The 25038-nt window shown below is 39.6% G+C and overlaps 1 protein-coding gene and 1 long non-coding RNA gene across 5 annotated transcripts in view; both read left to right on the forward strand.

Annotated features, from left to right (window-relative positions):
• Positions 1–2191: 2191 nt before the first annotated feature.
• Positions 2192–25038, forward strand: part of SULF1 (sulfatase 1) — a 184598-nt gene continuing 161751 nt past the window's right edge. Inside the window, exon 1 of one of the 2 annotated variants that reach the window (XM_064388755.1) lies at positions 2192–2241. The gene's annotated coding sequence lies outside the window, so the exon portion shown is untranslated. The remainder of the gene's footprint in view (positions 2242–25038) is intronic. The other variant, XM_064388748.1, reaches the window with a different exon arrangement.
• LOC135280594 (uncharacterized) lies at positions 6656–10315 on the forward strand. 3 transcript variants are annotated; one of them, XR_010347469.1, is made up of 3 exons: positions 6656–8450; positions 8947–9126; positions 10210–10315. It is a non-coding gene; the product is annotated as an uncharacterized LOC135280594 (long non-coding RNA). The 3 variants fall into 3 exon arrangements; XR_010347471.1 differs by having other exon boundaries at positions 8991–9126; XR_010347473.1 differs by lacking the exon at positions 8947–9126.

The following is a 25038-nucleotide window of genomic DNA, read 5'->3' on the forward strand; positions in this document are numbered from 1 at the left end:
GACAAGAGTCTTTGCACATGTGAGCCAAAGTGGAACTGGAGAGTTACTGTTATTCATCATCAGTCTGTCAATGTTAAGGTGGAAAAAAAGAAGTCATATAAGCTATTTTCACACAACAGTGTGGGATGTCCTCTGAAGTCTTTTTCAAACAGGTCCAAATTCATATAATACATACTCACAATTATATGATTAACTTCTAGCCAAAAACATCCACAGAAAAACTTAAAGATTAAAGTCTGAATTTACATCTTCAGAATGAAAGACTTTCACAGACCAAGGACAGATGCTTTGCACATATGGATGATAATTTATCATTATCTTATGTTTACTAAAAAAGTCATATAAATATGTCTGAAAGGCTTTTAAAATACATTTGTCCTTTAGCTTTAGAAGTGAGGAAGGTTTAAAATTACTTTGATGAAGCAGGACATTAAAAAGTTGAAGGATGGCTTGGATCCTTTCAAATGGGTCCCTTTCTATCCATGCTGAAGTTCTTACAAAGCATTTCTATGATCACATTCACAAAGGGGATGATTGTTCACGCTGTAAATATCTCTATTGTTCATATTCTAAATATCTCTAGTTTTTTTCTCTGTGCTCTGCCCAAAATTAAGGGGCTCGCTGAAGTACAGCAGTGTTAAACTGACATAGATGGAAAATCAGACTCCTGGCCATGTAAGGGTGACAGAGTCGAGACAATGTCGTGCATAAATGTTGTGCTAATGAGTTATGTGTGGGTTGTATTTGTGAATAAGTGTATTTCAGAAAGGTTTAGTTTGCTGAAAGACAATGATCCCTCCAAAGTCCTGTAAGTCAGGAAGTAGCTGTAGCTCAGCTTCCCTCCCAGGGTATCAGAGGAAAAATCATATCTATGGGAGCTGGAGAAGGAGACTGTTTCTTTGTTTTACAGCCAGTGTTTGCTGAAGTATATTGGTCTCCAGTTCAGGGAAACTTTTCTGTCTTGCTTTTGTGCAGCAATAATTTATTTTGCTGTTATAACAGTCCAACCTTCATAAAAGAGATATTGCTCAGTACTTATAGTAACAACTCTACTAATGAGCCTGATAGAGGCAAAATTTTTCAGTGAGAGAGTGACTGTTGAAACTTTGATCTCCACTGGAGACTCCAAAAACAACCTCCTCAGGTTTCAAATTTACTGGCAGTCTGACACATCACTGCCATAAACACTGGGACAAAGAGAAAATATATTTTTTATATGTCCTCATATAGAAGGATATTAATTATGAGTTGTGACTGCCTGCTGAGCAGCTGTGGTTCTTCTAATGAATAGTCTTCCAATGGCTGAAATAAAATGTCAAGACTGGTGGAGATTTGCAATTGGAAAAGCTATATAAGCTATTTATAAAAGAAAATCAACTGTAAAAAAAATACTTGCTAAATGTTTCTGGCTTCTGTAGTGCAGCTGTACACTGAGCTCCTTAGTCAAATGCCTATCTTCATCACTGGTATAACCTCCCAGAAGTAACCTGGTTTAGAGTTTGAGGTCATTTAGATTGGAGTTCTCTCTCCTGAAGCTGAAGAATAACTTTGTCTTTTCTATAAAATGATCCCCAAAAACATCAACCATGCTGATGTTTTCTAGGAGATTCATTAAACAGTGGTAGCACTCGTACTTTACCAAGGGATTTTCCCGAGGCATTTTCCCCAGGGTGATAGGAAGGTATCAGGACCAAAAAAAAGCCTTATAAACCAAATCTGTTTCAATATTCTAAAATTCTAAAATTTCCCTGAGACTAACCCAACTCATATGAAATCGCATTTTAGGCAAGCTGGCACATTTCCCCAAAACCGCAGCAAGGTGCACGGCGGTGCCGCAGCAGTCGAGGAGCAGAGCCGGCTGCAGCGTGACCTTGCGGGCGCGCCGGGAGCGGAGCGGGGCAGGGCGGGCCGGGCTCGGCGCTGCGGGCACAGCGCGGCCCCGCAGCGCTCGGGGCCCGCACCCGGGGCTCTCAGCCCGCCCGGAGCCCTCAGCCCGCCCGGAGCCCTCAGCCCGCCCGGCGCCCTCAGCCCGCCCGGCCCCTCAGCCCGCCCGGAGCCCTCAGCCCGCCCGGCTCCTCAGCCCGCCCGGCGCCCTCAGCCCGCCCGGCTCCTCAGCCCGCCCGGAGCCCTCAGCCCGCCCGGAGCCCTCAGCCCGCCCGGCCCCTCAGCCCGCCTGGCCGCGGCTCCGCCGCTTCCCCGGCTCCGCTGCCCGCCGCCCTGCCCGGGCAGCCCCACCGCGAGGTGAGTCCCCGCTCCGTCCCCATCCTCCCGCCGGCCCCGGGAGCGCCCACGGGGCTCGTCCCGCTGCCGCAGCCCGGGAGCGCCGTGCCTGCGAACCCCGCGGGACCCCGTGCCGGGGGAAGCTGGTAGACGGTTCCTAAGGAATTTCCCGGGTAAAACACACCGGAAAATCCCCAAGCAAGAAAGTAATAAAACCCCCCAATTACGTTAGCTTGTCTTTATTTATTGCCCAATTGAAAATGAGCTTCAAATGACATGTTACGGAGACAGGAGTAGGTTTGGGAAGGACAGTGAGCACTGAGGGACTTTTAAAGAGTCGGAGAAATTCATCTTCATTGTGGAGGAAATTAAACGTTTCTGGTGGTTTGTTGTTTTTGTCTTTTTGTGTTGTAATGGTTTGGGGATGGGGTTTTTTTTGGTTTGTTTATTTGTTCATTTCCCAGTAAGTCACCAACAGACATTTTATGATGTTAGCCACAGCTCAACACTCTGTTGGAAAATATTTTTGTTTCAGAGTGAATAAAGCATCAGGAGTGCAGTAAACATTTTAAACTTAGAACTGCAACAGATACAGTAAATCACATGTTGTTTGCGTGTTGGAGCAGAAATCCCTGGAGCTGCAGCAAGTTCAGTCCCCACAGCAAGTTCACCTTGGGACAGTTCCCAGAGCATCTTTGGCTTTTGCAAGGCACTTTTTATGGTTCGTTATATTTTCCCAATGGCACATAGATCTCACTACTGGCTGATAGGTAAAGCTGGCCACGTTTTAGGCCCCTGACTTGTGCCAAATGTAGGAGGTGAGAAAAACTAAGGTGCGTGGCTGAGTTCCTTGGCAGTGGATGGGAACAGCAGATAAAGCCAAGTGAAGCTCTTTCCCTCCAGATCTAGCTCTGGAGGTGGTTTGCCCTCTCTGATGGCAGCACAGGGAACCAGCACCCTAACACAGATGCTGCAATTATTTATCCTCACTCAGGTGGCATCTAGCTCAGCTGTCATCACACCATGTCCTTGTCTTCTGCAGACAGTGGTTATTGATGGTGCACAAAGTACCTCCCAGTCTGACAGCTGTCAAAGAGAGGACACCTGTCATCTGGAGAGAGCTGTGGCTGTCTCATTTCTAGACAGCAAATAGAATGAAAAGAAATGAAAACCTTCCTTTCCAGTCTGTTTATTTTTTATTATTATTTTTTTCTCTTTTTACTTCCTCTCTGAGTTCATAAACTGAGTTATTGTAGCTATTACAGAAATATTAGCTGGTTACTGGTGGGATGGGAGGTGTCCCTCAGTCTGCATGGGAGGGATGTGGTCTCATTTAAGATGTGGTTCACAAAATGGAAAAGTTTGTGTAAAGGGAGTTGCCTCTGTTCCGCTCTTTTTTGAACAGGTGCCCACATTACAAACACCACCACAGCCTGCAGTGTTAGCAGAGAGGTTAACAAATTGACTGATCCCAGCTATTCTTTCCAAATATCCTTGTGCTCTGAAATGTAACAGTTCTGCTCAGTGAGAGTAAAACAGTAAGATGGTGGCCTGCCTGCGTTGCCACATCTTCTGTGTGTAAAAGAGTTTCAATTTTTGCTTCATTTTCTGTATTTGAAGCCTTTATTTAGGTTTCTTCTTCCTTAAACTCCTTTCAGAGCTTTTTGCATAATTAAGGCATAGAGAGAGGCATCCCATCATCAAGTTTTAAAGGACCTATTCAAGTTTGTCTGTAAATTAGGATTGTGTCACACCAAGGGGATGGAGCAAGAGAGAACAGTTCTGTGACAAAGCCAATTTAATACAGCCATATCTGTGTAAAGCAGAGACTGGCAGGAGTAAGCGCCTCAGAGTCTAAGCTTGTTAGTTAATTAAGTTATTAGCAAACTTTAAAAGTAAGCTGTACTCTCAGGAAATGAAATCACTGTAAAAAAATAGCATGATAGTAATCTTGCTTCTTTACATGATTTTAAGAACTGTAGAAACTATTTAAACTATAGAAACTACAGAAACTATTTAAAGAAACTTTCACTGATGTGCACACACAATGCAACTGGAAATTTTCTTCCAGTTTACCTTCATTGTGGGTCTTTTTGTCATTAATTACAGCCTATAATTGCTTTCTTCATCAATTTTATCATAGTCTTTGTGCAATTTCTTTTGAAATTAATTAAGTGCATATGATCATACTGGGTTAAGGGTACTATTCAGTGTTTTAGAAAATGGTAAACAAAAGTCTTAATCTAAAACTTTTCCAGATAGCTAATCACAAATATAATATATTTTTGTTTGTTCTGAGTGCATCCTCCACCAGTGTAACACATTTACACATGCCTCATGCATTTAATGTGGTACTGCTTTTCTTGTTTGCTTTCCAGACGAACATGGCAGAACTGTGAGGGCCATTTATCATCACATTTTCCTTTCTCCAACTAAATTCTGTTCCACTTGTTCTAATTCCTAGCCTGTTGGTATGCACATTGATAAGACACAACAAAATTCAGTGATGCTTTGAGGTTGTGATGTCCTCCTTTGTATTTCTTCAGCAAACACAATCAGTGGTATAGCATAGATGACACTGTAGCTAAAAAGAGATGAGCAAGAGGAGTGGAAGAGATGCTGGCTCAAAATGACTTGTATGATATTATCTAAAGAGGAATGAACAGTTGGGAATTTTCCAGGTGCTGGTTCTAGATACCATGGCAGGTATCAGCTCTCTGACTTTTTAGGTGGCATCCAAAAACATGCTGGACAGTAATAATAGCAATAATAGTAACAATGGTAGATTGTTACTTCTCTGTTTTCCTAAAGACCAGGTACCACTCCATTTTCTAAACAGAAATTTATTTCTCCTCAGATTGAACTATTGCAAGTCATTCTGTCACAGTTATGAAAAATAAAGCCGAAGCAACTAAGTATGGAAGGTAGACCTAGTTCAAATGAACACTCTCATGGCAATAATTCCTTTCTATTGCTTCCCTAAGCAATACTTTCCTTGCTTGTATACATTTCTTAAGTGTTACCAAGTGTGCATGGTATTACAGCTCTCTGGTAAATGGAGACAGGATATTAGACATAAACACAGAGGTCACTCAGCACCGGAAAGAGCCGCCAGGCACGCTCTAGCTGGAGGAAGGAACCAGCTGATACTGAAACCAACTGCTGCAATCAGTATCTATCTATGTACATTTCAGGCATGAATAGCATTCAGAGTCATGTGAAAGAAGGTGATGTGATACTTTGGAGAAAAGTACACCAAGGGCATATTAAAGACACTTAAGAGAATTTAATGCAACAATTATTTTCTCTTTTATTTAAAAAAATTTCAATTAAGCTTAGATCAGAATAAATCAATATCTTTGACAGAGTCAGGAGAGATTGGAATGGACTAGACCTCCAAAATTCAGTTCTGGAGGCCAGTAGATGCCAAGGAGGGACACAAGAAAACATAAAATTATATGACTGCAAAAAAGATGCCAACACACCTAGGGAGGTCATAACTTAAGCTGTCTGGTTTCCAAGAATACGCATTTGAGTAGCACATGGTTTCTTGTTTCAAGACAGGCATCAAAGTAGCAGTTCTGATATATTAGCAGACAGGCAGACTGAGGATGTCAATAAATGCAGCAGTCTTTGATGAGATGCTTTTCTCAAATGTGGCATGTTGATTAATCTGCTAATTAAAAGTGAATGTATGGAGTGACAACGATCCCAGTCTTGTCTACCCCACAGCTCTGCCATTGCTGTCACTGGCAGAGCACCCTGCAGCACATACTGTTCAAACTGACAGAAGGAGTTTTTCTGGCATAGTTACACCACCTCCCTAAGTGATGTAAGTTGAGCCAATATAAGCTCTCTCCTTCTGGCAAAGTTACGTCCACACCAGGAGTTCTGCAAACATAGCAATATCTGCTGGGGACGTGAATTTTTCACACCGGCAACTGACATAGCTATGTTGGCAAAACATTATAATTTGGAACAGGCCAGGGAAAAAATGCATTTATCACCCCATCCTCAGCCATTTGCAAAGCATTAAAGAGTCCTTAATGCTTAAATTTCTCTTAATGGCTATACTTTGCAGGCAGAAATTCTTATTCAGTGAGAGGGGCTGTGTGTTGTTATATTTATTAAAAATGCACTGCTTCTCAATTCTTAGTGATTTCTATCACTGAGGTGTCTTGTGATGGCATCTAGAGTATTTATAAAATATGAAAATAACTCAATACAGTTTGAGTGTTCTACAGAAGCACAACACTTCCAGTGACAGACTGAATCCTCTCTTTGGCTGGAGTCTGTGTCTCCCATCCTCACCCCAGCTAGCCTGGAAGCATACAGCATGCACAGCCATGGTACCTGCACCACCCAACTCTGTGTGTGTCCTCCTTTTCAGAGTTATGGTCAGCATCTGAAGTGAACAAACCATGCAAACTTTTTTTTTTTTTAAATAAAGCAATTTTTGTCAAAAGAAAATAATTTTTTACAGTAATCTTACCAAAGTAAGTGAAGAAGCAAGTTGTTTATGCAATGCTAGCCAGTGACTTTTGTGCATACTCAGGTAGGCACCTTCAGTCTGGAAAAAATGCAGCTGTCTCCTTGCAATCTCTAATTGTCTCATCACTAGTCATTCCCAGTTTCCACAGAACACCAGGAACAGGGTGGGAATTGTGAATGCTTGCATTGGCATTTCCCTTTCTGCTGCATCAAAGGTCACCACTGCCTTGCTGGGGGTTACTGTCTCTCCCCTGGGCTAGATGAGATGAAGCTGGGAGGATTGTCTAGCCCATGTCAGGCAGAAAGAGATGGGTAAGCAATAATTCACTGTTTAAACAGGCTTTAAGCAAGTTGGCTCATTTTAAGCGCAATTCTAGCAATAGTTCAGCCAGAAAATCAGGAGTGGGAGGGTGTGTATAACCTCTAGGAAGAGGGTGGTGACAAGTAGCTGGCTGAGGGCTGCATATGGAAACCACTTCTAGTGGCACAGCAGCAGCCAAAGAAGTATGACTATATTGACTGCTAGCACTGCTGGCAGCTTGCTGCTGGCTTTATCTGGATGGAAATTGTCTAGATCTCTCACTCAAAAAATGTCTGTCACTGTAAAAATGGGGAAGGGAATAGAATTTCTAATATTCATCGGGTATCTTGTATCTATCACACAAAAAAAAAAAAAAGAGAAGGAAGGAAACTTTCTTAATCAAAAGGAATAAAGTAAGGGCAAATGTAGGCAGGAGATCAAAAGGTATCTCTGCCAGTGAAATCCATTAGCCTTGAAGTAATCTCCTAAGGGAACTGAAGACATTCCCATTGCTTGAGATATTTAAAACTAGGTTAGACAAAACACTAGGAAGTGTACAATGGAGGACAATCCATAATCAGCAGGAAAAGGGATTAAATAGTCTTAATAAGCCTTTAACATACATTCTGTGATTTCAGTGCCAAGACTTCACATGTCCCTCTGCTCTGTCTCCTCCCTGCAGCTGCCATAATGGGAGATTATGAAATCACTGTAAATGTGAGCAATTAACTATTGTAATAGAATTTGATAATGTAATGGTGCTGAATTTTTATTCCTCTTAGTCTCAACTAAGACTCCTTTTATGGTGGATTTAAGTTGATTTTTTTGTAGAGCTATTGCAATCTTCCAGTACAGAGATTTAGAGTGATGTGTTTCTAATAATTGTTTTGGGTTTCAAGCAGTGATTTTGTTTTTAGTTAAACATGTCCTTTTTCCCCCCTAAATTTCAAAATTCCTAAGTAGTTTATCTAAAAATCCCATCTTTTACTTCTGTGTTTAATCACTCATCATTATCCCACATCCTTCTAAATGTTTCGTCTTTTGAGAGCTCAGAAGTGCCAAGAGGCTTGTCTTAGTAAATCAGCAGGTGAAAGATGTGCTTTGTGGCATAAAGATGAGTTAGTATTTATATCTCTGTTCTGTAAATGCTAGGTCACTGTGGAAGTATTCAGATTGACAATGTATGTTTATAAACACTGTCTAAGAAGAATTTATTGCTTCTCAAATACCACTGTTTGCTATGATCTCTGACAATTTTTCACATTTCCTGTTGTGTTGGTTTGATACTGTGTCCTTAGGTCCAGATGACTGCTTGAATCATGTTCACACTGAAATATGGGGTATTTTGTTTAGTTTCACCAGGGGAGAGGCCAGCACTGTGGTTTAGAGAGGTCCTACCAGGGGAGACAGCTCAGTGAAATCAAGCTTCATGCTTAAGGTAAAATGACTTTACAGTGATTTGTAATTGACAACTTCTGAAGTCCTTTTAGTTTACACTGTGATGGAATTCCTGTGAAGAATTGCTTTGTATGTACACATCCAAAAGCCAGTCACATTGCACATGAATTAAGTTTAAATAACATAAGACATTCTGTGGTTTCTTTGTGTAATTTTGCATGAGAAATATTGCACCCATAAATCAGTGCTAGTCAGTTTTGGTCTTTTGCATATTTAACAAATTTCTATAAGTAATACATGGCATTCAACTTGGGTATAAAGCTGTCTTCAGACAGCTGGGAATTCATAGCTAGAATAAGAATCCTATGCAAAAAAAAATGTTGTTTGAATCAGAAAAATTGTGATTTATAAATGACTTTTTAACAGAGAGGTTATTACTGTTCTGGGGAGTTACAGCTGGTAACATGATACATGTGGCAGTGGGGAAGGAATATGATGATTGAAAAGTGGGCTCCTTTTTCTTTTTCACATCCAAGTGGTGCTTGCAGCAGCAGATTCTCTTCTGTGCCATCATTTTCAGTGAGATTGAGCAAATGGTTACCTGCAAAACCTTGAAGTGGTACACACATAAATCTAGAAGAAGCCCTGACCATAATTTCAAGATCCAGATTGAATTTTCTGTACGTAACATCATTAGGAAGAAAGCTTTATGCTAGGTAATTGATTTTTTAATGTCTTGAGAATTAATTTTCACCAGGAAAAATTATGGTAGCCTTTTTACAAATGAAGTAAACAACTATATTACACTGTGGGAGGTGGACCTTGACATATTCATTCATCTTAAAAAGATTCATTCTTATCAAACCACTTCAATTCTAGCCTAACTTTTTGGATGACAAAGCATTGCTCAGAGGTTGTGAGAAACTTATTTTATGTTGCTTGCCAATATTTTATTATTATTGATCTAAAATAGAAATAAAGGTCAGTGAATTTAGAACAAGGATGAATTTGGCCTTTAAGCTGCGTCTATAACAATATGATTAGCAGCCTATTTTTCCCTTGCACCTTAAAACTCAGCATAGATTGATATATTGGCAGTTGTTTTTAATTTTCCTCTTCCTATTTTTTTGACAATGAAAAAGAGAACGCATGGCTTATTTATTTTATATATATATATATATATATATATATATATATATATATATAAAAATATACTATTATACTCTAGTAAATTTAAAAGTGCCAGCAAATGCTCTCTGGCATTGAAGAACCTGGCATGGAGCATTCCACATCTACACAATTACATTATTTTCTGAACAATGACCACCTGCAAACTGCCTTTCTCTGTACTTTGCCAGCTCTCAGACTCTGCCCAAAAACTGCCAGGAGAATTCAATGTGGCCCAGACTGAAATCACTGCAAAGGCTACTCTTGCCATTTAACTGTATATGTGCATACTACTGAATGTCAATTTTTTCCCTGCTCAAAACTAGTTATGAGCTACTACCATGTCTTTAGGATTTGCTTTGACACATTGGATGTGAGATCACAGATATGTTTCAAGCTCTTTTTTTTTTTGTTTGTTTGCTCTCTTGGTATTTGAAAATCTCCTAAAGATAGAAACATTAAGCCAGAACACACAGATGTTTCTTGGCAACAGGCTTGATGTACAAAAAAAATTACAAAGAGGCATAAGTCATAACTTCTGCCCTGTTCCTGTTCAGGTAAGAGAAAGTGCAGCAAATGCATAAATAGGTAATATTTTTATAATGTAAATAAGCTGTTCTGTTTTTGTTTAGGTTCTCAGGCATGGAAGCAGAGGATTTTCTACTTGTCTTAGCAAAATGAATGCTGTTTTTTTCCCAGATAAAGCAATTACTAGAGAATAAACATCAATGCACAACACCAATTGCAGTTACCCAAATTCTCTTCTCTTAATTCAGAGAATTTGATAAATATTGACACGAGAAAATATTCTGTCTCTGGATCACAGTATTTGGCTGTGTTGAGATCCACTGTCACCCTTGGCACCACTGAAGTGACTCCAACATGAAGACTTTCCAGGATCTAGGAATGCCTCCTCACCAGGAGAGATGATCCTGCCCAAAACCCTTTCCCGCACCTACAGTACCCAGCCCTGGAGACTGCCCTCTCTGATATTACTGTTGTGCCATTTCAATGGTATAGTAATTTACTTAGAAATAAACACTTTTGTGGTTCAAGTCAGGATCCTTTATAAAATTGTGTTTAAACTCATTGTGTTTAAAAAAATGTAGTGATGTGAACTTTAAAGAGTTTCCCAAATAGTTTGTTGAGTATTATTTTAAGTAAATATAGTTTAACATTTAGCCATTGACATTGTTGTTGTCAATGTGATAATATTTCTAGCTTAAATCTGTGCTATCTAGGCTAGACTTTTCTCTGAGTTTTAACACGAAAAATAAAGCAGGAGCAGACACAACTTGTGTGACTTCTGGAGAAGAGCCCCTAGCATTGGCATAGCTGCATGAATACTTGGGAGTTGCCATAAGTTCAGGTGGCTCCAGGGTACAATGAAGAACCTGTCCAGACACACATTTATTGCAGCTGGATGGTTTTGCTTATAGAGCTGGGATCCCAAAACATCCATCTGGAAAGCATACTGAAGCTTAAGGAAGCATAAGCAGCGTTCCTGATGATTTTAGGAAAAACTGTCTAAGGAAATTTGGTAAGGCTCCAACTCACGTTTGCATTTCTTTAACCCCTTTGGCCTAAAATCCTACCTGGTTGACTGAGCCAGAAGGAAAATTAGCTGGGGTACATTCAGACATTTCCCAGCTATTTCATCTGGGTCCCTCAACCCCAGAGCAAGCCAATCAACTCATCATAAGAATAAAATAACAAAATGAAGAAGCTGGATTTTAATCATAGAGAGTTCACTGTAAACTTACGAAGCATGGGCAGAGTAACTGGATGGATCATAGCTATATTTGATATGTGACCTGTGTGTGCAGTTAGAAGGGAGGTGATCAAACAGCACCCTACATTGCAGGGAACTTTCAACTTGAAGAAGTCACCCGTGGTGCCCAGATGAGTAAAGCTACTTTGGGCATTGTGTCTTTCCTGTTGATACAACATAGCCAGCTGCATCAGGATTTTACTCTGCTTGGACAGATTAGATGTGTCTTGATAGGGCTATGCAAAGGATGGACCCAGTTGGAGGGAGTGGAAGGGTGCTCTGGGCTTCTTCTATGCTTGTGTCCCAGCCTGACCTTTGCTGTGTATCTGTTCCATTTAAAAACGAAGGGTATTTTGTCCTGGTATTCCTGCAAGCCTTATCTGGGAGTAAAGAATCAACCCACTACATCTTATGCTCTGTATTTTTATGAGTGATCATTCTGCAGCCTTCACTATAATCACAGAGTTATCCTGAGTAGGATTTATATAGATGTCTCTTTTAAAAATGTGACCTTCAAGTAGAGTGAAAACAAAAGACATGTGAGAAGATGCTAAACATATTGTTTTATTTTAGCTGTGCTGGCTGTAGAAGTAATGGAAATTTTTAAGTGTTTTTCTCTCCTGTTAAAAACATGCATATTTGAATACCTTAAGAACACAATCCTCATGGAAAAGGTGTTCTTTTCATGTAACCCATTCTTGGGGTAAGAGTAATTTCAAACAAGCAGATTATCAGTTTTATTTTATTTTTGGTAAAACCTCCATGCATACAAGATAATTGAAGGTGTAATTTTAGAATTTTTATAGTTTTAGCACAATAAAATATGGCAAAAGGTAGAAAAATAATCTGATTATGTCATCCATTTAGTGGAATAATATTACTTTAAATACAGGTAATGAAAATCTTTGTTTCACTGAAATCAGTGGGAAAATTTCAGTGGCTTTTAAACAGAGCTGTGGCTTAGTTCTTCCTACTCTGATTGTTTTTCAAATTTCATTGCTTGGATTTACGTTTGAGAGGGCTCCTAATAATTCCCAGTTGAGCCTGTATGCATACAAATTTATACACATGTATGAGTGTTTGTGCAGAAATGGGCTTGAAGAGAGTTATCTGTTTGTCTTTTTTGAGAGAGCCATTACAATGACAGTGTTTGTCAGGGTATACCACAATTACCTCTGATTTCAGTGACTGGAGACAGACGTGCATTGTAACTCCTGTTAAACAAACACCGAGTTGACAGGACAGCTTCCAGGCTGGAAACCAAGCTGTATTGCTAAATAATCTAAAAATCCATCTGTGCCAGTCAGGGAAAAGACTTGGGGTGAAAGGATGAGGTTTTTGGTAGCATCCCACTGGTTTGTCTCCACTCCCACTGGGCTGATGGGAGCACTGCCCACAGCTTCAGAAGAGCAGGGCTCAGCAGTACTGCTCACAGGAGGCACATCACACCATTTGCTCTTTCTATTTATTCCAAAAAGAAAAAATGGCTTGACCTATGCATAACTTTGTTGTGCTTAATTTGCCAGCTGGTGAGTGTCACATGTTTAATTCGGGCAATGTAAATAACAATCTCTTCAGTAGCTGAGATTTTCACTGACAACACAGTCACTGGGCTTAGACAGCCGATTGCTGCTGCTGCTGTCGAGCTAAGTCCTTAAATATTATCAAACTAATACCCTTGTATGGTCACACTGGATACAGATTAGTGAAAGCCATAATCCTATTTAATTTAACACAGTCCCAGGGATTTTCCTCTACAAAGAATTTGGTCACATGCATGCTGCATAATTTGCATAGTTCTTAAATATATGGACCCTCTCTAGGAGCAGGGCTGTCTGCCAATTTAATGGCAGTTATTAAATCCCACTGTACTTTGTACCACAGTCCAGATGCAGGTATATGCTAGAAAAAGCTGATGGTTAGTTAGAATTTGTTGTGGCTCTGAGCTATGCCACAGCTGGTTCTCTCAGGGCATCTGTTTCAGCCTCAGAGGAGGGTGTTAACCCTCAGCAAAGGTAATGTGACAAGGGACTGCAATTAATTTTAACCATAGTGCAGCCCAGCCAAGATCCAGCTGTCCAAGGACTCAGACATATAAAAACTGACTGTGCTTGCACTGTCACAGATTCTGGGGTTTGTGGTTGAGCAACTCATATCTCAGTTATAGGAAAGGTCTGATTTTTATGTGCTGAGCACAGTTAAGTTCATTTGCCTTCAACAACACGTGATCTCTTTGACACTACAGCAGATTAGACTTGGAGACTCCTTTTTGTTTCCAGAATTTTTAATTTTTTTTATTTTCTTTTTTGGTTGCCTTGTTTTTTGTCCCCCCATGCAGAAGTATTGTCTGAATGGAAAAAGGAGACACTGTCCCCTTGTCAAGGTCTCTTGGCTAATATCATTGCTTATCACAGGCCAGCTGCAGATTGCTAGGACCATGTGCTTGGCAGTCACAGACACACTGCAGACCTCACAGGGCACAGATGGTACGGCTCTGCTGGGTGACCCTGGGCAGAGCTATGGGAGTCTAGAGGAAAGGAGATGTGCTGAAAGCAGTAAGCTCTGTGTCTAAACAAGTATTGAATCCCAGCAGACTGAAACCACAGGGTGCTCTGCTACCTAGTCAGGGGCTTCTTTCCCAAGCACAGCATCACTCCAGCTAATCTTGCAGGGCTCTTCATTCAATTTTTTTCCTGTTTTGCAATGTTTGTAGATTTTATAGGCTTCAGGTATTTATTGCAGGGAAATGATGGTGAAATTTTGATCAACAGATTTAAGTGTAGTCAAGCAGATCCAGACACAGGGAGCAACCTTCCACCTTTATTTTTCTGGCAATTTCCAAGCATTTTGGGACAAATACATGGCCTGGCTGATTTCCATGTAAGAGAGTGGCCCTGCTGTCTTTAAGAGGGCTTGGTATATAAAAGCAGTTCAGGCACAGAAACTTCTTCACCCTCTCTAGCAACATGCTGGAGGTAAAAGTTTTCCCCTCCAGGAAGCAGAGAGAGTGATTTGAGCTGATTAGGTTTCCAGGTTATTTTCAACAACTTAGGCACCAGCTGAATGGCTGTTGGCTTAAAGAACAGAGTAATTATTAATATTATTACTACTATTACCATTAGTAATAAAATAATGCTTCTTCCAAAAGTGCCTAAGGAGCAAGCTGAGCTTAAACTTCATCTTGCTAGGTGCCCCACAGTTTTGGGCTGTCATTCAAGAACACAACAAATCCTGCTTCAGGGTTCCTACTACTGGATCAAAAGCACCAGAGCCACAGGAGCCAAAATGCTGATGCTTTATGAAATAATGCTTTCCCCAGCCATCCATTGTGGTACCAAACCAACCGCAGCCTGTTTTCTCACCGCTGGCAGAGTCAGCATAAACCCCAGATCAGGTTGTGATCCCAAAGCTCAGTTGTGTGACCTCCTCTGGGTCAAAACCTCACTGATCACAGGTCTACTGTTACCTTTCATGGGAACACAGTCTCAGAAGACCCAGTGGTTTTCTCCTGAAGAGCTTGCCAACTACACATACAAGACGTATCAGAGTAGAGGTTTAATGGCAAAGTGAAGGGAATGGAAAGATGGTGTTTGGAGGGACAATGAAGGAATGAAAGATTGTGAGAAGAATACACCAATTGAAAGGTGAGGGAGGGTGAGGACACAGAAAAACAAGGAGAAATAAGATAGGTGGATGGAGAAGCTGTTAAAATATCTAGCTGAGAAAGAAGAGACAGAAGAAAGAGACAATACAAAAGGAGCTGGAATGCCATGGCATAGCTCTGGGAAATTGCTGTGTTGTGCATTTCCCTAGCTAGGTTTCCCCTGATATCTTCTTGGGAGCAAAGCCCAGAAGGTATTCCTCTTGCTCACAGGTAGCAGAAATACCTCACTGAGACTCAGAAACAAACCCTTGTCCCATCCAGAGCTATAGTTCCTCCTTTTACCTACTCTTCTTGCTGGTGTTTGCTGTTATTACAAGTGCTTCTTTAGTCTGGCAGAAATCAATAAGGCATAAAAGACAGCAGCTGCCTCAAGAGTTTGCTCATCACAAAAGGATAAGCTACTCTGTCTTCTAAAACTGACACCTTATCAGAAATGAAGAACCTGATGACTTTTAGCTCTTGTTACAAATATTTACATGTATAGTTGAGATTGTCAGTTTTACTGCTCTCAGTCATGCATATCAGAGTTTGCCTAATTTGAACTATGTTTTCACATGTCATACGTCTTTAATCAGACTGGAGCATGGACTGGGTTAATTTTTTTCCATTGATGGTTCCTGTAGGTAGAGTAGAAGAATTGTTATTGCTTTGGCTTTTTTGCTGTCACATCCTGAAGAAATTGTAGGAAGTAACAATTAATTTTACGCCTCCTATTTCCTTCAACTTGATTATAAGTTTGGATTACTGACATATGTTTTTGCTGCTGCATCAAGATCCAATATTAGACTTCTTTTCTGTTTCATAATTTCATGTGAAAACTAGAAGATAGCAATGTGTATGCAACTGTATGATGAAACCTATTATCATAAATAAAGTGATTGTAAAATGGTACGGGATTATCTGATATCAAGATTACTAGGCACCATCACACAGTTCTGTCATCTGCAATACCCATCCTTTGCTCTGTTCTGGATTTCTCCTCCCTTACCTTCTGCCCCCATCTTCTGCCCCTGACTGGGGACTGTGCTGCCCCACAGCTGTAGGAAACGAGAGCTTCTGTGAATGTGAGGTGTGCAGGTTGCAAGTGCAGTGTTTGAACACCACAGTGCCACCTTGTTTTCTTTAAAGGCCCTGTGATATTACTGGAAATATCTGTGTTGAAAAAGACTAAAATGCTGTAGTCTGTATCTACCAGAGGACAGATTTTCCTGCATACCTTTTCTTATCCTGCTGAGCTGTTAATATTTGTATAGCTTTTGATGAGTTTAAGCCTGCTATCCCTGTTTCCAAGAAGCAAACAAACAAACAAACAAAAAATTAGTGGTGGCTTACCTAGCATCTTTTAGTCTCTAAAATGTGTATAACCACAAAATGCTGAGGTAATGCACATTGCCCAAGGAGAACATGGGTCCTGAACTGTCCTGGCAACCAAGCTGAGGAATTGGCTTGTGAAGAGAGGGGAAGAAAAGAGAGAGGGGATCTGGCAAAAAAGCCACTGTATGTCTACCACAGTTGAAATATCTTTGATTTATTAAAAGGAAGGGGAAGGTAGCAATCTAATTTAGAAAAGCTTTTTGTAAGATTGTGTAATTGTAAAAATCTGAAGTAAGTAAAGCCAAAGAAAAATGCTTCAATAAGTATATAATAAGTTCTTTATTACACTTGTTAAAAACATGCGGAATATTACGCTGCAAATAGTATCTTCTAAATCTGTGAACTAGTAACAAGATCACTGGTCATAACCTTTGTTTCCTCTCTGCTTTTGAAAATGCCTCAGTGTATAATAATTCCTTTATCTTAAAAAAGTATCTGTTTTACTGGAAACAGTAATGAAGCATAAGTTGCTATTAATGTCAGTTGAATGTTCCACAATTTTATTGTTTCTGCTCACTGAAGTAAACTATGAAATTCTATTCCTTGAAATATATACAGATTATTTTGTAGTATCCTAATTTATTTTACAATCCTGCTTCTGTTGGAAATGAAACCATACTGCAAAAGTTTGAAAACAAAAGGGATGGGCATGTTAAGAATAAACTCAGAAAAAACCACTGTGATCAGGTTATCTGTCATGGTGAGATATGTATCTATATATACACATATGTATTGCTGTCCTCAAGATTTACGTGGCTTTATGGAAATTCTTAACCTTTGCTCCTTCCAGTTTTTGAGGAGCTTGTTTTTTGTGGTGGCCCTTTACCTTTCCTGAGCTCCGGTGTGAGTTTTCAGAGAGGTGGACCAGAATTTGCAATTCTGTGGGTTTCCTCCCTTCACCTCCCTCCTTCCCACTGGGACTTTCCCATTTTTCTCCTAGAAAGCCTATTTTATTAAATAAATCAGGCTGAGATTCAAAAGCGTACCGAGCGTGCTCGCAGAGCCGGGAGGGCAATAACGGAGCCCGTGGGGTGCAGGGCAGCACTGGAGCTCTCCGAGAGGAGCACAGGATCAGCTCCACATCCCACTGCTGCTGAGGGAGAGCGTGGGGGGAGGAAGGCAAAGGGCTCCCTTCAGCCTCTTCAGCTTGTCTTACAAAGCCTGAAAAAACATCTGGTCTTTACAGATTCAAAAGGAAAAACTTTTACATAAGAATACAAATTGGGAAACATATTTCTTCACAAGCCCTTGAAAATGAGTGTCACCCACCACATATATTATGTCCACCACATATATTATGTCCCTGAACTGAGCTAAATTGAAGCCAGACATATATTTCTCTTTGATGACTCCATCAAGGTATGTTTTAACTCCTCTCCCCAGTTCTTCAGTCTCTCAAAAGATACATGTGTAGATAAGGGAACAGCCTCAAACCCATGCACAGGAACAGCAGCCAAACAAATGGCTTTCAAAAGAAAAATCCAGCTTTGTAGATCTCTCTTCCTGCAAACAATTTCCTTTTCCAGTTGTAAATTTCAGTTCCTAAAAAAACTTCCCTGGAAGAGGCAGAGGAGACAGGGAAACAAGAGTTTGAGTAATCCTACATATTTTGAAACTGGAGAAATCTGACTCAAACTTTCCAGCCATCCCTCAGGTAAACAGATGCAAAGACCATCTAATTTGCGTGCTTGTGTGCCCTAGTTAGTTACTCAGACATTTTTGGCATCTACACATACTTATCAAAAATAAGTTGTATTCAACAGGCTTGCTCTGCAGGGAGTTTGAGTAGGGTAAAATTGTTTGATAGCATGGTTAGTATTAATGAGATTACTGCAACTTGAAAATGCATCTTATTTTCTATTACCTCTTACTAAGTGTCAAAACCAGCCTGCAAGCTTATATATATTTAGCAGACACTACCAGGTCTGAGAACCAAATCTTGTTGTTAACTATATTTTGAAATGCTGGACCTGGTGAAAATAAACCAGCCATCCTCATTTGAGGTGAAACTTAAACCTTGCTTTTACTGTTGCGTCCAAAAGCTTCATCATGTTTTTCGGAGAGAGATAAATGGCTATAATGGCCCCTTATAAAATCAGGAAGACAGGATGAATCAGGACAAAATGCACTTCCTCACCAATTCCCATCTCCATAGAAACTCCTCAACTCTGCTATGCCTGTACAGATTAGGCAACCCTGTTTTCCAATAACAGACAGTGGAGTCTGACGCCTGCATTGTCTCACAGAGGGGTATCTTGAAGAGCAGAATCTAAGTATAAAAAGAGAACTTTGCCAAGTATTTAGAGTTGAATTTCCCAGCTTTCAAATTCTTCCTGTTGCTTTTCAGGTTTGTAAGAAAATCTCTCATGAGAAGCATCAGTATTGGCTGCCAGGGTGCCCACAAGTCTGATGACACTTCTCTCAAACTATTTTTGCTGCAAAGGATGTGGTGTCATTAAAAGACTAGTCCACACTCCCCAGTATTACAATTCATATCACTTATGGGGAAGACAGGGAATCATCAGAATCAGACTGTGGGATTCTAATTTAAACATAAACTTTATTTTCAAATTCATTGAATAGTTTATGCATGAATGGATGTGCTTTTCCAGCAATTCAGATAAGCAGATAAAGAAAATGGTTTTTTAATGAAGTGTAATATATGAGAAAATGTATTCATTGATTATTAGGAAAAGAAAAAGTTATTAAACCTCAGTAGATAAACATCAGCTCACAAAGTTCCTTTGTTAATAAGAATAAATTGATAGATTTATAGACTTTAAATTTGGTGAGATCATTTTATTGTCTCATCAGACCTGTAAATCAAAGACACTAAATCTCACAGTATTACCTCTGAGCTGAATAGAGCTAGACAAAACATGTTGGTAAAGCAGTACATGAAACAAAAGATGCAATTCAGCTTGACAGAAGCCTTATAGCTTTGGGTCAAATCTACCTTCATTAAGTGTTAAAAATAGAGAAAACATCTAAAATTGAAGTGCTGCTTTCCATAGTTTTTCAGTTTTGACTAAGCATACCTGTGAAAATGGCATTTCTCTTTTCTTTGCTCTAAACTTAGTCCCTAACACACACACACACACAAAGAGGGGAAAATCATATCCCTCTGAAAAACATGAGGATTTCAAACAGCAAAAGTTTCAACATTTTTGTTGTTTCAAAGGCTGATCACTCCCTTTGTGTGAAAAGCCAAAGTGCATAATTTCTTATATAAATATGTCCAGCTTTCTCATTTAACCTTTATGATACCTTCTTGACTGCTGAAGGGCCCTCTATTTTCTTCTTATTACTCTACTGTACTCAGTTTTATTTTTAATGGACTAAATCTGTTGAACCATTTAAGTCTCTCCCAATAGGGTATTTTTTATGGCTTTTGAATAAGCCTGTGACTCTGCTTTTAAAAGTTCAATTTTTTTCTAATGTATCTTCCTTTCTAATGAATTCATCTTTGCTATAGAGAAATATGAAGATGTCACCCATTTTTCCTACATACATGGATTGTATAAGCCCTTTTGTCACAGCCTCGTAGTGAACACTTATGTTTTATTGCTTACCTACTTTGACACTAAATTATTTCAGAAAGATTGCTTTTCAAGATTCTACTCTAACTTGATTTCAGAATGCCTTTTAACATATGCCTTAGCTTTATAAGTCTGCAGTAGCCAAAACTCAGTCTTTTGAAAAGATTGCCTTATCCAACAGTAGACACAACTATGATGCACATTTGCTCTGTCTTCATTAATGTACGCTAATGTTGGTGTTTTGTGCAGATTTTGTCTGAAATATTTTGCATTTGCAAGTTGTTAATTGAAACAGTAATTGGATTTAAGTTTCACGCTAGCATGACCAGAAACATGCCCATTCAGTGCATATTTTTATTAAAAAGTTTTGGCAACAATAAAGTTACATGTTTTGATTTCTTTACCCATGTATATTTAATCCAAATAGAATGACTCCTGCATCTGCATCCTGATCCCCAACAGTCCTTGTGCCTCCATGAGGTGTGTTCCCTAATCCACGCTCTCTGATTCATTGCTTGTGTTATCTTCAGGTTCTTGTCTGATGCACCAACTCTTCATCACATCTCCATTTTCAACAAAAAATTTCTTGCTTTTTTCTGTTAATGATTATCTTTTTTTCTCTTGATGGAAATGCCTTTCTTTGCCTATCATTTACATGGTTGAAGGTACCAGGTAGAAATAATATTGCTGGCATGAAAGATGAAAAGTTCTGCACTGATCTCACGCTTCACCTCTGAAGACTTTCCCCTCAGACCAGAGCCTCAGCGTTTAGGCAATTTATGCTGTATTGATTCCAAGGAGGAAAAATTACTGTCTGACAGCAACACCACATCCTTTATTAGCATCCAAAGTAGAGCTGGGATTTAGCTAATGAAGCTTAACTATCTCCTTTTGCAGCTGCTGGAAGAAGTAGTCACTTTGGAGGTGCAATTAATATCAGGGTTATGTCCTCTTGTCACACTTAAACACCTGAAGCACATTGACCTTGGAGAATCTAGGCCCTTGCTTGAACACCACATGGGCAGAGTTGTAATTTCTCTGTCGCTGCTCTGTCATTGTTTAAAGATATTAAAAATATGGAAAGAGATAGGACTTCAAGGATTTAGAAGAAATTAACTGTTATTTTTGCCTTTGTGTAAAGGATTTTCTGCACTTTCAGTACTACAGAAAAAACTAATTATCTATGGTACCTATACCTGTGTTAGTCAGAGACATCATGAAACTGACCCTTGCTATATTCAGTATGCCCAAATCAAAAGGCATTTTTAGTTGTTTCCAGCAGCAGCCATAGGACCCTGCTCTGTGCTTACACATCTGATAAGTTTCTTTCTGAGTGATCATGTAGCATAGGACAATGTGACAAAATTTCTTTCTATGTTGTTCTTGAACAGTACATGATAGAAAGTATTACAAGACTAATTGGAATTATTACAATAGTCAACTTGGCTCCCTTCTCCCTTCTCTTGACTAATTAGCCTTTTAACATTACAAAATGGCTCTGGCACAAACTGTCAGAAAGCACTGCTCCAGAGTCACTACTACACGTGAAGCTGTCTGCACACATTAATAAGGAATTTGCCACTGCTGTTAGAAATCCTTGTTCTCATTCTTTTCTTATTTTTCTTTTGCATCTTTAGGGTGCTCTGGGTCACTAGATGTTATCATTTATATCTTCTCATTCTTTGCTCTTTCTGCATGCTTAGGGAATTCACATGCACACCAGCTTTGTTATATCTCTTGCACAACAATGGGTCAGCTGTGGCACTCCTTGCAATGATTTAAAATGTGGGGTGCATCACTCCTATATTAAAATACTGAGCTAGATACAGAACTGTAAGCCTGCATTAGAAAATAGTATTTTCTCAATCAGTCTCATTATAAATTGCAGCTTGGTGTTTGTTTTTGCATTCCACTCTTTCTCTTCATTCCTTGATTTACTCCACCAAGAAATATTGAGTTCTATTGTTTTAGGAAGTACTCTTAGTAATCAGGGTCCCTTTATCCCTGCCATGATCCTGCATGAATATAGTGCTAGGTTATCTCTTGAATAGTTTTTTATGAAGCAGGGGACAAACCAAACTGCAAAGTAAGTTGGAAGGACCTGTTGCCACAGAGCTGGAACTTTCTCCCTCCTGAGGGCAGGGGGCAAAATGAGAGAATTGACAGGCTGAGAGAGATGGGGTTGTTCAGTCTGAAGAAAGACTTCAGACTGAACAACCTTATACCCTAGAAAGCCAGAGAGACCTTAGAGCACCTTCCTGTACCTAAAGGGATCCTACAAGTAGGCTAGAGATTGACTTTTCATAAGGGCATGTAGCAATAGTACAAGACGGAATGGCTTTCAGCTGAAGAGGGCAGGTTTAGATTGGATATTAGGAAGAAAATCCTTCCTGTGAGGGTGGTAAAGGACTGGAAGAGGTTACCCAGGGAAGCCGGGAAGCTATGGATACTCTATCCTTTCTCCTTTGGACTGTACTCAATTGATTCTCCATCCTCCCTGCATTTGTGTTGGGGAGTGCCCAACTCATAAGCAGCACCTTGCACTTGACCCTGTTAAACTTCGTGAGGTTCTCACGGGACCATCTCTCAAGCCTGCCGTGGTCCCTCAAGGAAAAGGATTTTACTGTGCACGGCTGTACTGCTCTGTAAAAATTGCACTCTGCTGTCTTTTTTTCAGCAAGTGTTCTTTTTCTCGACTTCACCAGTGAAAATTCAAACTGTCTCGCTTTTCCAATTTACGATGCCTTCAAATGGTTTTTAGCCTCTAGAGAATACTCAACAGCAACTATATATTGGTCTTTCCTCAGCTGATGCCTATCACTGCCCCTTCCTCATAATGCTACCCCTGTGCTCTCCAGGCCAGCTTTTTAATTTAATACCTAGAGCAGGCAGTTATCAGAAGAGTTCCTCTAGGGGAACCTAATCTGCAGTAGTTCAGATGCTTTGCTAAGAAAGCTTTTCTCAGGTATCCTTTCAAAGTACTTAAAAAGAAAAAAGATTTGTCTGGAAATTGCATTTTCCTTATTTTTCTTTTAGCTAATTTCAGCTTCTTCTTTGGAGAAAACCATCATTATGAACTCTCAGATACATAAATTATTATTATTTTTCCCAAAAAAACCCATTTAGCACTGAGTCAGTTATGTCTCATTAAATCTGTATCTTGAAAACAGCTGCAATGCACAACCAGAACTTGTTCTGAATACTTTGCAAAAAGTTTTGTTTCTTTCCATGGGCAATTGAAATGGAAATCTTTCTATTGACTGGACAGGCATTTATAAAATTTGTTAATGATTTTCTTAAGGGACACATTGGTGGTATTGATTTACAGATGAGGAAAGGAAAAGGTTCATTACTGTGTTTAAACATGAGTGCCAAAAAGATGACTGTTAAAGGTACCAGGGGTTGGCTAAACACAGACTCTTCGTGACAGGGTTTCTTGTATGTTACTTCTTCCAGAAAGTCAAATTAAATGCTATATGCCCAATTTCCCATGTGTTTTCATTCACCATGACAACTAGCTAAATGTGACCTTGACTTTTAAATCCATGTGTTGCCATCTGTAGTAAAAGAGAGCTAAAAATGAAAAATTCCTTAGCATTTTTCTCCCAAAGGAAAGATAGTGGTATTATTTGATTTTTCTTCTTTACATTCAGGCAATGTGATAGAAAGAGTTTAAATATCAGACAGGAAGAAAAGTGGCATATCTGTTTTTAAGGCAGGAAAACTCAAATTCAATGTAAAGGCATGTTTTACTAGGGTAGTTATTAGGATTGGTCAAACACTTTCCATTGACTCTGTTTTCCCATGGAAAATAGGTTTTCAACAAATTATTTTGTGCCCAAAATATTTGCTTTTAATAAAACTTTCTCCACTCATTCTTTCTTAAGATTTTCAATTATTGATTTAGAATCCATTTTCCAAATCAGGTTAATTGCAATTGTTGTCAAAGGCTTTTTCATCCCATATGAACCAAGTGTGCATCTAGATGCCACCTGCTGTGGGAAGTCATAGGTGCCCCCCACATCCAAATTGTCCTTGAAGAGACAAAAAAGGATATAAAATACCTTTGGGATTTGGACTGCAGGTAACCCCCAAAAAAGTTTTTTCCTAGCATTTCATTAGAAAAAGCCAATGAAGAGGATTTTAAGCACGTTAAACAAGGTTGGTAACCTGACTTTTTTTTCCAGACAGCCTACCAGGTAAGTCCTTCTTCCAAAACTGGAAAGCTGAAATCAATTTTCTGCTCCTCCAGAGGGTTAAAACATGTATGACCCATATTCTCAAAGAATGTCTTAGACATCAAATATTAGAGATGGGATGTTCTTCAGCTAAAAGTTGTCATATAGGGTATTCTGAGGTAAACACTCCTCAGTGGCCCATATGGAAGGAACCCATCCTGTATAGTACAAAACAATGCAAGTTTCTGACATAAAGTGAAGTGACTCAGGCCAGCCTTGTGTCAAAAGAGGGTTCTGCTATTCCATTGCCCAAATCTGGCCAATTTTAAAGCCTTTTTAAAATGTCATTTGAAAACTCCCAGTTGCAACTTTTTAAGCTTTTGGTAACTCTGTTTCCAAAGAATATTTTTGCACTTGAGTTGGGTATGTAATTGAAATAGACTGGGACTGTTTAGGCTATCAAATCCATTTAACCATGTCTGTAAGGATTTCCTGCCAGGACTCAGCAACATGGAAAAAGAAGGTGTCGTATTTGAATGAAAGAAAAAAAAAAAGCTTGTACAGCTAAGCAGCAATGGGAATACTAGAAAGAGATAACAATAGGAATTAAAGAGGGAAATAAATTGGTTGGGAAATAATACTGCAAGAGGAATTGGGATGGGCAGGAGATTTGGACCTAAGGTGACTGGGCCTGCGTAGGATGCAGGTTAGATAAGATGGGGGAATAGAGAGAGATCTGTGCACATTTCATCACACCATTCTCTGGGGAATAAGAAAAGATCACAGTGCTTCTGAGTCCCACTTGTCTGCAGGCAGGACACAGCTGTTGCACACCACATCAGAGCTGCTCATGCTGGAAATGCTCTGGCTGGTGCAGATCTCATAGCAGCAAGCAATTTTCCACACCACAAGTATTGGTACTTACTGTGATGGCA

Source organism: Passer domesticus, chromosome 1 (assembly GCF_036417665.1).
Source record: "Passer domesticus isolate bPasDom1 chromosome 1, bPasDom1.hap1, whole genome shotgun sequence".
Taxonomy (NCBI): Eukaryota; Metazoa; Chordata; class Aves; order Passeriformes; family Passeridae; genus Passer; species Passer domesticus.